This window comes from Nomia melanderi, chromosome 11 (genome assembly GCF_051020985.1).
Source record: "Nomia melanderi isolate GNS246 chromosome 11, iyNomMela1, whole genome shotgun sequence".
NCBI classification, from domain to species: domain Eukaryota; kingdom Metazoa; phylum Arthropoda; class Insecta; order Hymenoptera; family Halictidae; genus Nomia; species Nomia melanderi.
The window spans coordinates 6,016,295-6,028,772 of NC_135009.1; the positions used below are offsets into that span (position 1 = coordinate 6,016,295).

The window sequence follows — 12,478 nt, forward strand, 5'->3', positions numbered from 1 at the left end:
AAGTCAGTCCATGTGTTCACAAGTAAAAAAGTATAAGAGGAGGAAAATTATTCCGAGAGGAAGATTTTGTTCAAGATATTGCGAACTACGTAAGAATTACATAAAGAAATAATATTCTTGCGTTACAAATAACTGAGTAACTCGAAGAAACGATCGAACCTCGTACAATTGCATAATTCCTTAGATTCTTGAGACTGTTGCAAGTAAATGACGAGGTGTATCCTGATTCAATTTAGAAAGATGATTTTACATTTTTCATATATACATACATTAGTATGTATTAATAAAATCAACTGAATTAAAACTCATTATTGTACATGAAACTTAAAAATAATAAACCATGAAATATCCAAAATGTATAAATACATTCCATGCGAAATGGAAGAACAAAAATATGTTCTGTACACAATCAGCCTAAATAAAATGATTCTACACCTGAATCGATACCTCATTAGTGGATTTCTAGTGTCGAACACTAAATATTCAAAATATGAATTAAAAATTGCCACCAGAAGATCGTTCAGTCGGGAATTAAAATACAACCGAACAGTTATATGTACTTTCGTTTTCTAGTATTTATTTTTAAAGTGTATAATAGTCTTCAAGACAGTTCATAGACTTCAACGCAGTGCCAGAATAATTTTAGACCTGTTCGATTCATTCATGTTGAGAGAGATCCGACCTTGCTTGCGAAGACAGCAAACACTGTTAGAGATCTCGTACGAAGAACACCTTTCAAAATTCAAAAAATTAATTTCTAACAGCCAAACACGACGACATAATTTAGTGAAACACATTCAAGCAATTGAAACAGCAAACAAATTGTCTGGAGCATATTATTTTCATTGGAAACAAAGTAGTTTTCGAAGCTAGCCTGCCTCAAATTATTAATATTCAGTTATACCGTGGCACGGAAATGACGTTTCCTGTTGAGAATAGATTTGCCGCGGAACGCGCGAAAAATATGCTTCATCTTCATTGTGGCCTGTACAAGCGCAGGTGTTCAATTGCATAACAATCGTGTACGCATTACGTAACGCTAGAGATGCTGAAACAATCGGTGGAAAGCGCCGGCAACAAAGGGCCCGGGGCGCGTTCGCTTTACAATTAAATGAATAACGCGTAATCGGTCTAACGAAATTAACACAGTTGAATAACAGTTTTGCGGAACATCGGTCTTCTGCTCGCGGCAAACTGGTATTCCACGTATAGACCGCAATACGAAAATTCAGGGAAACGTGTGCATCGTTGCAGCCAACGATTTTAAATACATTTTCAGTCGCTGCAGAAATTTTGTTTTAGAACTTGAAGATTTTTTACGAATAGAAATTGTCACGTTTTTTAAGCGAAAAGATTCGAGATTTGAGGAAATAGATGATTTAAGTAATTTTTTAATTGGTAATTTTGTAATTTTGAAAGTGAGGTGTTTGACAATGTTTATCATGATGAATATACTTTCGAATAAAATAATTAGTGCTAAAACTGAATTAAACTGATAATCGACAATTTGATAAGTTATCTGGAAATTTCGTGTTACATTTCCAATCACTGCTTTGATTGTCAGGTAGTTATCGGAAAAACTTGGATATCAGTTTTCAGCTCTATTTTCTATATCATCTTCTATTTATCTTTTTTCCAACTACCAACACACACACACACGCGCGCGCGCGTGCGAAAATTTTTCCGATTTTTAATTGGACGTTTTTCATTCGGTTTAAAAGATATCCCATTGAACATTCGATAAATAAATCATCACGCAAATGACAATCCCCAATAGGATCTCTCTCTCTTAAAATTAGTGAATCTGAAAATTTGAAAACACTGATAAAACGCAATTTATGCACAAATAAGTTTCTTTAATTACATATAAACCTATCACACACCATATTCCCCACTTCCATTCAACCAGCATAAAATTATAAACAACATGTCTACTTAACGAAGCACTATCTCGATTCCAAACAAAACTCCGTGGCCGAGATACAGACACACGAAACTAATTTAATAAACATCGCATAACGCAAGCGTCAAATAATTACTCTTGTTTATTAAAATGAAAATACATCGGCTATGTTTCGGTTGTAAAATATTCGATCGTAAATTTGCAATTTCATTCTCAGGTGTACCGTTTGCCTGCAACTGATTATGCATAACGCGATTTAAAATTCCTTCGGCCTCGAGAATCTCCTTTTTCAGTGGTTTTAATTACTGTGACGCTATCGGCAATTCATTCCGCTCATCATGCGGGTATGATTTATTTAATTCCATCTTCTCATGCAGTGAAAATAACTGATCACCGAGAGTATCACAGAATTTGACTGCAATCTACATCTTAAGGATTTCGTTCTGCCGTGTACATGTATGTACGTTGCGCGCCGCGCTAATTAGTAACACGACCGGCCCGTCAATTAACTCGATCAACATTCCAGATAGCCTCGCGTACTATTCTCCTAGTGATTTCACGCTATCCCATTAACCCGTGTAACGTCTCGATATCTTCTCGTTCGATTGTTTGCACACTCGTTGCGTCTGAGCTCTCCGAGTGCGGTAGCCTCCCGATAAATCATTTGCGGGCCGTGTCTCCCATTTATTCCGACGATCTGCCTGCAAAATTTATTTAGTTCCCGGCTCTTGATTAATAATGCCCGGCCAGATCCATTCATTGCTTAATTACGATACGCACGGTGTTTAAGTAATTAATATCCGGCGCTGAAACGTTTCGGTAATGTTGAAAGCGCAGCCGTTTATAAAATGGGCGGTATGCACGCGCGCAAGGTTATGATTAAATGGTTTTCCTTTCGTCGATTCGTAAAGAGCAGCGTTTAGGGTGTTCGCGTTTTTGCAGAGTGTGCAATGTGTTCGCTGTCATCATTCGTTTCGGTAACGGTGCTCGTGTTTACCATATTCTATTTACACTGAAACCACTAAACGGGTCAAAATGGCTTATTCCTGATTTCTTCTTTTTGCAATTATTAAAAAGATGACAGATACTTTCTGAGAAATGATTACGCAAACTGCTCTAATAATCGATTAAAGCTTCAAAAGATGCAGTCTTAGAGCTTCTATAGAGGAATTTCTAAAAGTCAATTTAACTGCTCGGTGGTTGTATATTTAATTTAATAATTATGATTACTTGAGAATGTATGAAATATGAATCTGATTAATTTTCTGAATAGTGTACTATGCATTACGGAATTAACTAAAAACACATGAAGAATTTTATTTATTTCAAGGACGGTAATGTTTATTTTATTTTATTTTACAAATTTGTAAAATACAAACTTTGAACGAGTTCTCGTAGTTCTATACTGTTTCCCTCCAATGTCGTGTCAGACTTGTGATGAAGATTTCAAATAGAATTTAACAAACATAAATATTATTCAATCTGTTTGAATGCGAATTACATATTATTCCTCTGCTATCAATGATTATACTTTAGATTGATATAGAATAAGGCACATTGATATAGAATAAGGCTGGAATTTCCTCTTATTTTCAATAAATTATTAATAACAAAGTAGTCACATTGATCACAGTTCAGAAATAAATCCTAGAGCAAGGGGTTAAAAACCGAGAATACTTGCAATTCTCATGACTGAAGTGGATCTTTCAATGTTATTGGCTCTGCACACCATTGAACTGTAAAAGATTAAGTGAGAACACGAGGAAGGAAATCCGTTCGGAGATTCTTACACTCCCAACCCTTTAATCTTCGTTCCCAAGAATTAAACACGATTCGATTCCTCGTGGACCGTAAGGGCCGCGAATCGAAGAGGCTTGGCGATGAAAAGTTCAACGACCCGTCCCAGATATTGTCGTAAAATCTCGGCGTTACACACTTGATCACGTAGCAGAGAGTGTGGGCGGCCGATGAAAGAAAGATGCATACAGAGGACCGGCGAAGCATTTTGCAAGCTCCCTTTTTCGAAGCGTGTGCGCTAGTTAAATTCGATCAAGTCAGAATGCTCGCAGAGAAAGGCGAAATGTTCTCGAAGACGAAAGTTTGAAAACTGTGTTATACTTGAATAGAATTTCGAACGACGCGACGTGGTTAGTGGAACCTCATGGAATGTCCCAGTTGCATAGATCTACAGAAATTTCAGTTCATTTTCAACCAATAAACTGTAAATTTACTTTTATGTTAAAAAAATTAGTGAATTTATTTAATGACAAAAACGAAACTTACAGTAACAACGCTTTTATTGCAAGTCATTCATTTTATACAGTTTTCAAATATAAATACATCTTAAAAAATGTAGACTAAAGAAATGCAGATTAAAGAAATAAAAACGTACAATCTGCATTAATCGAATAGAATTTAAACTATGTCTAATTCTATCTTATAGAAAAGCTGAGCATTGAATAACTTTAAATTGTTACTACTTTTCGCTCTAAATAATGTTTTCAATCGAAGAAAATTTATTGATGCATTTGCTTTATAATTCTTATGTTATAACTGAAGCAGGTACGTAAAGAAATTAGAAATTTTATGTGATGTTTCCATGCACTGTGGAAGACCTCTACATTTCTTGTAAGTCATGTACATTATTTTACGAAATGATGTTGAAAGGTATGATAAGAACGATTCGCAATAAGAACGATTTGCATCGCTTAGGAAACGCTAACGAAGAATTGCTCGGACGTAAACGTGAACGAACTTGCACAGAAACAGTAAATGCAGTGATATTTTGAAATATAGGTCAGATTAGTCACAACTTTCGAACGTTAACACTATGTCCAACCGCGACTGAAGAAAAATGAATAAAAATTTACGAGCACGCGAGCATAATCTAATCAGCCCATTGCATCATCGTGTTAGAATAACCAAAACGTCGAACGACGTGCACGAACTAGCAAATTTCGTAACAAACGCAGTCTCAAATCATTGCTAAAACCACACCAAACAAACAGCAACGAGAAATTTCTTTACGTATTCCGTTCTCGATCCATGTCTACGCATATTTTCTGTGACCCGGTATTAAGATGAAAAAATTCATTTCCCTTCCTCCATTATTCATAAAGCATTTAATAAACTGTACAATTAGATTTGAAGCAAACATTTACCCCCGACAATCTCGTTCATTAAAATTATTGAGAAAGAAGTATGGGAACGTGCACAATAAAAAATTATTAGCTTCCGTGACTATTTATGAATCGCAAAGTCAGATCTCCATGTATTTTGATAGCCATTCTTTTAATTAAATTCCTACAAAATTACGTAAGCATCTTTTCTCAGTTAAGGCTCGCTTTGGAGCTCGAGAAACTTTATGCATTGAAATGCACGCAACTGGAAAAGAATTTATTCGTGCCGACAGATCTTCTTAAGACTTTCTCGTCTAAATTTTCTCTTCCGACTGCTGGATTGACATGTTTGGGAAAGAATAATGCTGAATCTTTACTAATAATTTAAGAAAACCCATTTTCAACAAAAGTGAATATCCTCGCGATACTGATTTTCATAACGTTGCGTATAATAATCTGAATTTATAGTAAACTCATTAGAGTTGTACACCATTACATAAAAAATAAGTTTTGAAATTGTATAATCCGTTATAACATTATAGCAATAGAAAAACAAAGGTTAAACACGTAACACCACTGTTCTTTAAAACCAGCGTTTGCAAGCTTTACGAGAACACATATTATTCTACTATAAATGTCCTTATTTAAATTTTCCAAACAATTCAAAATATTATGAAATTTTACTACAGAAATATAAAGCTGGACTATTTCATTCTCGTAAGTTTAAACACTATTTTCCTCAAATGAAGTGATCAAAAAATTATTATACAATTCTTTTCATGGTAGGATTGTGATGCCTCAATTTCAGCGAGATTGTGTTTGCATTATGAACGCTCGTAATATTGCATTATAAATGCATTAATAAAATTGCAATAACCTAATACAATCAAAGTGAAAGGCAATTCCAGACTCTCGTCATGTTAGGAATAAATTTTCAAGGGTTTACCATCGCGTTTGTCGACATTTATTTCATCTGACGGAGCTTCCTTTAATAAGGCTTGACGACCGTCGAAAATCCAACCGAAACGACACACCAGAAGACCACAATGGGACAGGAAGAGAACAAATTAGGTCAATTGCACGGGACACGAATTCGTCCAGGGAAAAGAAAGATGCCAGCCGCGGAGAGCAAAGAACGTGAAAGGAAAGGCGATTGGATAACGCGATGAAGTCACGGGAAAAAGGTTCGAAGCCAAAACAACAATGATATATATGGCGAAATTGGATTTCACGCCGTATGTGGCATCTGAAACGTTAAGTAGAATGTCTTTGTATTATGTAAGCTGTACGTTCCTAGATGTTCGTTTCTGAAAAGAAAATAATTCGAAATAGAAATCGCATACAACAATTTCATTTGTCAGCGTTGATTTATTTATTACTAATGAGAGATTATTGGGATTAGATTTGAACATGTTACAATGTTGAATTAACGTGGAAGTGTTGTGTTTTAATCTTTAAATGATTTTGTAAAAATTAGTATTTTGTAACATTTCAATGAATCTTTTTTAAGAATACTAAAAAAACAGCATCTGAAAATGTGTGTGATGTTTAATAACTTTTGTCAGGGTACATTATGGGTTTTCAAGATTTTTTAAGAAATTATTTGAATGTATTAAATAAGTATGAAGGTTTTCTTTCAAATACATTTCAGATTATTTAAATAATTTCTTGAAAAATGTTATGAAACCATGAAGTCTAAACAGAGCCAATTAGCATTTGAACAGTATATATATATTATGTCGAAGGTGTAATATATATATATTAAACGAAGATAGGAAGAAACACATAACAGTAACTGTTCGAAGAAACCATTAAAATATCATTTGGATTCTAAGATTCTGATTGTGAGTGTGGATAACTACGTAACGGTATCTTCGAGAAAATACGCTTAAAATTGCGCTTACTTGTTTCTCAATTATATGGTATAACTGTAGGTTTGTAACTATACATAAACAGAAAACAGAACATGAGAATTAAATAACCTACTCCTTAGAAAAACCTATTTTAAGAAAAAGTTCACGTTTATTCTAAAGATTAAACGCTAATAACAGGCAAACAGTAGGTAATTATTTCAACTAAAAATAAAAAATAATGTCCATTTTTGATTGAAATTTTCAGCGGCTATCTAACCCAACATTATAGGACAAACATTAATATCGTAGCTATATCTTTCAACGCATGAAGTTTTAAAAATAAAATGCAAATATTCAAATTTTTTCTTATTATCACATCAGTTGATCATATCAATCGACTCGGAATTCAAGAAGAGTAAAATTACTCTTCAGTAATTTTATTATTGTATTCTTCATTAATAAACTATATTATTAACAACGTATTTCACCATTTTTCAAATTATTCTATACTTTATAACAGAAAATATAAAATTGTCTAAAAAATAATAAAGATAAATGCATGAAAATTATAGTGTGTTATCTGAAAACATAACCAAACATGCTCAAATATTAGTAGAACTCTTGATCTGTAATAACCTAACGATCTTTTATTTTCAAATCGTTTAAAATCAATGATCCGGATTAGAAATATCCCTTTGAATCGATCGACCTGTATCATGATCGATCGCTAAAATAAGGGAGCGTCCTCTGGTCTGAAAATCTGCTTTCTAGCGCGGCCGATGAAAGCCGTATCTATTTCGTCGACGCGAACGGAAGGATACCCTTTTGTTAGGCGTTATCCACACCGGATGTTGCGTCGTTGCTACCTGCCTGAAAGCCGCTTCCTGTGTTGCTCGATATTCCCGGTTCCCCTGCTTTCTTTCATCTTCCCTCGTCACATTTTATGTGGAATATCTATCGCAATTCGTGGGAAAAATGCGTATCCTTGAATCGATTCGTAGTTTGCACGTTATACGCGGGAAAATTACACTTTCGCTGGAGCGAATTTCACTGGTTCATCATCTCCTGCGATTCAAACGAAAGTGATTCTATGACGGTGTATTTTATGCAGTTCCAGTTCGTATCAAATGTTCCGGGTATAATAACACAAAAACTTTAAAATACAATAAATACATTTAAATCAATGAAAATTTTAAGTGTAATAAATGCATTTAAATTTATTAAAATTTAATATGCAAATGCATTTTAATGAATTCAAATTTCAAAACGAGTTTCGTATTATCTTTTACTTAATAAAAGTTTGATAAGAGAACAGAATGTTATTCGATGATTTTACTTCTTTAGTATAAAAAATGATTATTTTAATCGAATGTATATGAACATTCTTTATTGATTACTTTATTTGATCATAAACACGGACAACAGTAATAAATGTAGTTAGGAAAGTGCATAAACTTTAGAAAGATCCCTCGTGAACTATGGACATTTTATTAGGAGACAATTATTCGTTATTTCAGGGTTAATGTGTAATAATTTCAGTAAATGCCACACGAAGATATACGCCCTGACCGTGTAAAACGAGACTGCGCGTAAAAAGTACTGTAATAAACGCAGATATTTAGCGCGTAAATCAAGGGATGATCGTATAGGATTTTCCATGGAAAAAAATGATAAAAGAAACGCAATTGCAAAATGCACCTGCATCGTTGCTCTCGCGAAAGTTTGGTCTTGAAGATGTAATCGGCTTCGAGGCATTCGTCTTTTTCTTCTAACAGTTTTTTTCCGAATAGCAATCGGAAAAGAGACATAACTTGTCCCAGTCACTAGAATCCTCCTATGTACAGGGTGACCTGCGGGTTCATACTTCGATAGTGTGTACTAAAGTTAGATATAAAACTACAATAAAATATCACACAACGAAAAATCCATATAAATTTTTATAACAAAGTTATCGTAAAAATATTCGTTTAAATAAATGGATTCTCCATTTTGAAATTGTCTAATTGACTTTAAATTTATTCAATTATAGAGTTGATTTATTGGTTGTGTTTATTAAGTGATTCTTCACTGCGAAGCCCGATATGGATCTCATTATATGTGCGAAATAACAGTCTATAACAATTAATACTGTAATTAATTGAAAGAGAGAAATAAAGCAATTCTGTCCCTTAATTTAAAGATGTTTCTTTATGTGAATTCCAAATTATATCGTTACTGTTGGTTTTATAATAGAATAACGAATTAGCTTTATTTAACTAAGACAATAGGTAAACACAATCAACAACAGTTGACTTTTTGAAATTCCTCTATAGAAACTCCAAGAGTCCATCTCTATCCAGACTTTAATTGATTTTCAATTCATTTTGCGCATTGCTACATCAATTTCTCTAATAATTCCCCAGAGGGACATCAGTTATCTTTTTACTAATTGGAAAAAGAAGAAATCAGGAACGGGTCATTTTGAGCCGCCTGGTGGTTTCAGTGTTAAGATGGCGTGTATACTCGTCAAACGTAGTTAAAATTATTTAAGTGTTTATCGGCAAAGTTTGCAACCTACGAGACACCCCGTACACGATGACGTTGTATACTCACAACGATATTCGAGTCTGTTTTGCGGCAGCGTGCTCGGTCTTTCCCATAAACGTCGGGCGATGCGGCGCGCTGCCTCGCGTCGAAGAAGTTCCCGCGCGCCGGTGTCACGTCTTTCTTTCGCGGGGTTTCCAGCTAACAGAGAGTTTATAACTGTCGGGGCCGTACGATGAAACTCTTAAAGGTAAATACGACGGGCCCCGGACGAAAGAAGAGCGGATCCGGCGCGGTGAGGACGGTCCGATCGGAGATCGGATGTAATTCATGCTACAATTTACGCAGTGGTCACGATTACCCGGCAGGGGGAGGGGGAGAGACAAAAAAAAAATTACTCAATGCGCGGCTTTTACGAGCATGGATACATTGAAGCCGAACGAGCCCGGACATTTCAGGAATTTCACTTTGCATCGCCGGGCGCTTTGCACGCGACGATTAAGTAGCTCGAGTATGCTCTAATTGAAAACTGGAGAGGGGACTGAACTTCGGGGTATCCGTTTGAATCGCTTTCGAATTATTCCGTAGTTTTAAAAGAGTATTCTGGGGTGAAACGAGTTTCATTGGGCTTTTTAGAGACTTCTTTCATAAAGAAGCTGTACTGCTTTTGGTTTTCATATTTTGTAGATATATTTAGGTTTATGTACATATATCTTTTTTTTACATAATATCTTCAATCGAAATTCTTATCAATTAAAGTATTTTTTTCTCAATTTTTTATTCTTTATTGTATCCTGTTAACAAATATCTTCCAGTGAATGTGAACAACGAATAGAACGATCTTACTTCTGTATAAAAAGTTTGTACAAATATATATAAGAATTATTTGGGGTTAGAGAGTTAAGCGTCTATTTCAGATTAAACGGGTAACTAAAACAAAGAACACATTGCCACAGGAACGATCGTTATGCGAACAAGTTAGCGCGCAAGTTTCGTTGAATTGTGTGAATTGGCGAAGAGAAATTTTCGAGCACAATTTCGCGAGTTCCTCGGCTCAGCCAACGAGCAAATAGCAAGTTAAAGGGGAATGGTTGTATTATTCCCGGCGAAAACACGTTATGTCAATGGAAATTTTAAATCCACCAGCCGCGGAGAATGCGGCGATGGTAAGCTGCTTAAATCGAGAGCTTTCGTGAAACACGAGAGCTTTATACCTTTCCGGCCGTCTTTCGTTGCATTTTCGCACGCGCGAACAACGGAAGTCCGCGATGCAAATCCGGCCGTGAATGTATCCCGTGTATTTTCATATCCACCTGGACCGAAGTACAACGTTAATTCGATTCTCGATTTGAAGATCGACGCTTGTTAAGCTTAATTAATGTCACTACGTTCGAATCCAATTGACAGTGGTGCCTTCAACGTTAGCAAACAATTGGTGATGAATCGAATATTTAGTTGCCTTACTGTTGCAGTACAATTTTCCAGCAGGGAAGTTTCAGTATTCGTTACAAGATTACATTTATTGTGAGTGTTAAATATTCATAAATTGGAAATAATATTTCTTTTAAATTAATAGGAAATAATATTTATATTTATCAAATTCAATTGGGAGAGATGACTTCTTTCTGATTGTGTTATATCACTGATACATAGGTTTATATTTATTTATGTTTTTTAACAAAAAGTCTTAAATACAAAAATCTTTTTAACATATGGAATAACCTTTTATCTTTATTTGGTTGAGACAGTTAAGTGCACGTGTACTTTTCAAAATTATTAATCTTGATTTCAAATAAAAGAATTTTATTAATTCGTTTATTTAAACAATGTAATTTTTTCTCATGCAATTCGGCGTCACTGGAACACAGTCTGTTCCCTGATAAATTCCGAAAGACAACCTTGCTTCACAAGCACGACAATTGTCATTGCGTAATTCTGTCCGAACCTTATCACGAGCGTTATCAGGTACAAGGAGCGGTTGAAGGAATGAGACATCCAGAAGACAAAAAAAGAAGCGCAGCAAGAACTGACAATTTTTAACGTTCCAGAAATTGCATCGTGACTAACCACTACCACTTTGTCTTGTTCCAAATAGTTAATTATATAGGATATTTTATGTTTTAACAGTCTCAGGTACTAAACACAATTTACACGAACAGACTAAAGGTAAATATTGATGCTCTGTTTTTATATTATACCGTAGTAATCGCGAATCTGATAGCGTTCCCTTCACATTTCTTATTTTTGTCATAACTTTTTATTAAAACTTTAAACAATCTACGATTACATAATACAGTTTTCTTATGTATACCCATACAACGATGTTGACAACGTTTAGCTATTAGCATTAGGACTACTAAGCAGTGAAATTAACTACTTTATACTTTTTAAATAAATCATAAGAGTATATTTATTAAAATCTCTATTTACTGATGGAATCGATTTATTTAAAAATTTCACAGGAAATCATCTATATCTCTCCAATGAACTGTTTAAGCAGTTAGTAATTTTTGTCGAGTGTACTCGTCATGACAAAATAGCAAGCTTTTGTGTTCCGAGTATACTCGTCCAAAAATAGCTAACTGGTTGAACGAACATTCATTTTCGAAACAACCAATTTTATAAGTATATACACAGTACTCGAATGAAAATTTTTGATAAAATTATTTGCAAATACGAACACGTACACATACCAGGATAAGGTATACTTTTCAAAAGGGTCGCAACAGCCGATTGGTTAAAGGTTAACTCACAATTCCGCGTACAAGATAAGGTGCGCGGCGGGCGGGCGAAACGATCGCACAGCCGTTGGCTCAATGACCGCTGTTGCTCAATGATCGCTGTTGCTCAGCGCAATTTTCAATAATTGCGAACGTGATTAATCGCGAAGCTCGGGGAAAAGTCCTGGGGCGGCGATGGTTCGAGTGGCCGAGAAAATGGCGGATGATTGACGCGCTAATAACTCATCCGATGATATAATTGTTGCTTCCTTTCGGACGTGAGTGCGCGCTGGCCAAGAGGACGCGAACGCTGACTGGACGAGTGCACCAAGAGGAAAATACCTGGAGGGTGCAATTTCC

At 35.1% G+C, this 12,478-nt stretch overlaps 1 protein-coding gene and 1 long non-coding RNA gene across 2 annotated transcripts in view; both read right to left on the reverse strand.

Moving 5' to 3' along the window:
* LOC116428870 (uncharacterized) overlaps nucleotides 1–12,478 on the reverse strand; it is a 123,162-nt gene that overhangs the window by 53,143 nt on the left and 57,541 nt on the right. The window lies entirely within an intron of this gene.
* The window catches only part of LOC116428871 (uncharacterized), a 39,421-nt gene that overhangs the window by 16,316 nt on the left and 10,627 nt on the right, over nucleotides 1–12,478 (reverse strand). The gene's annotated exons all lie outside the window — the stretch shown is intronic.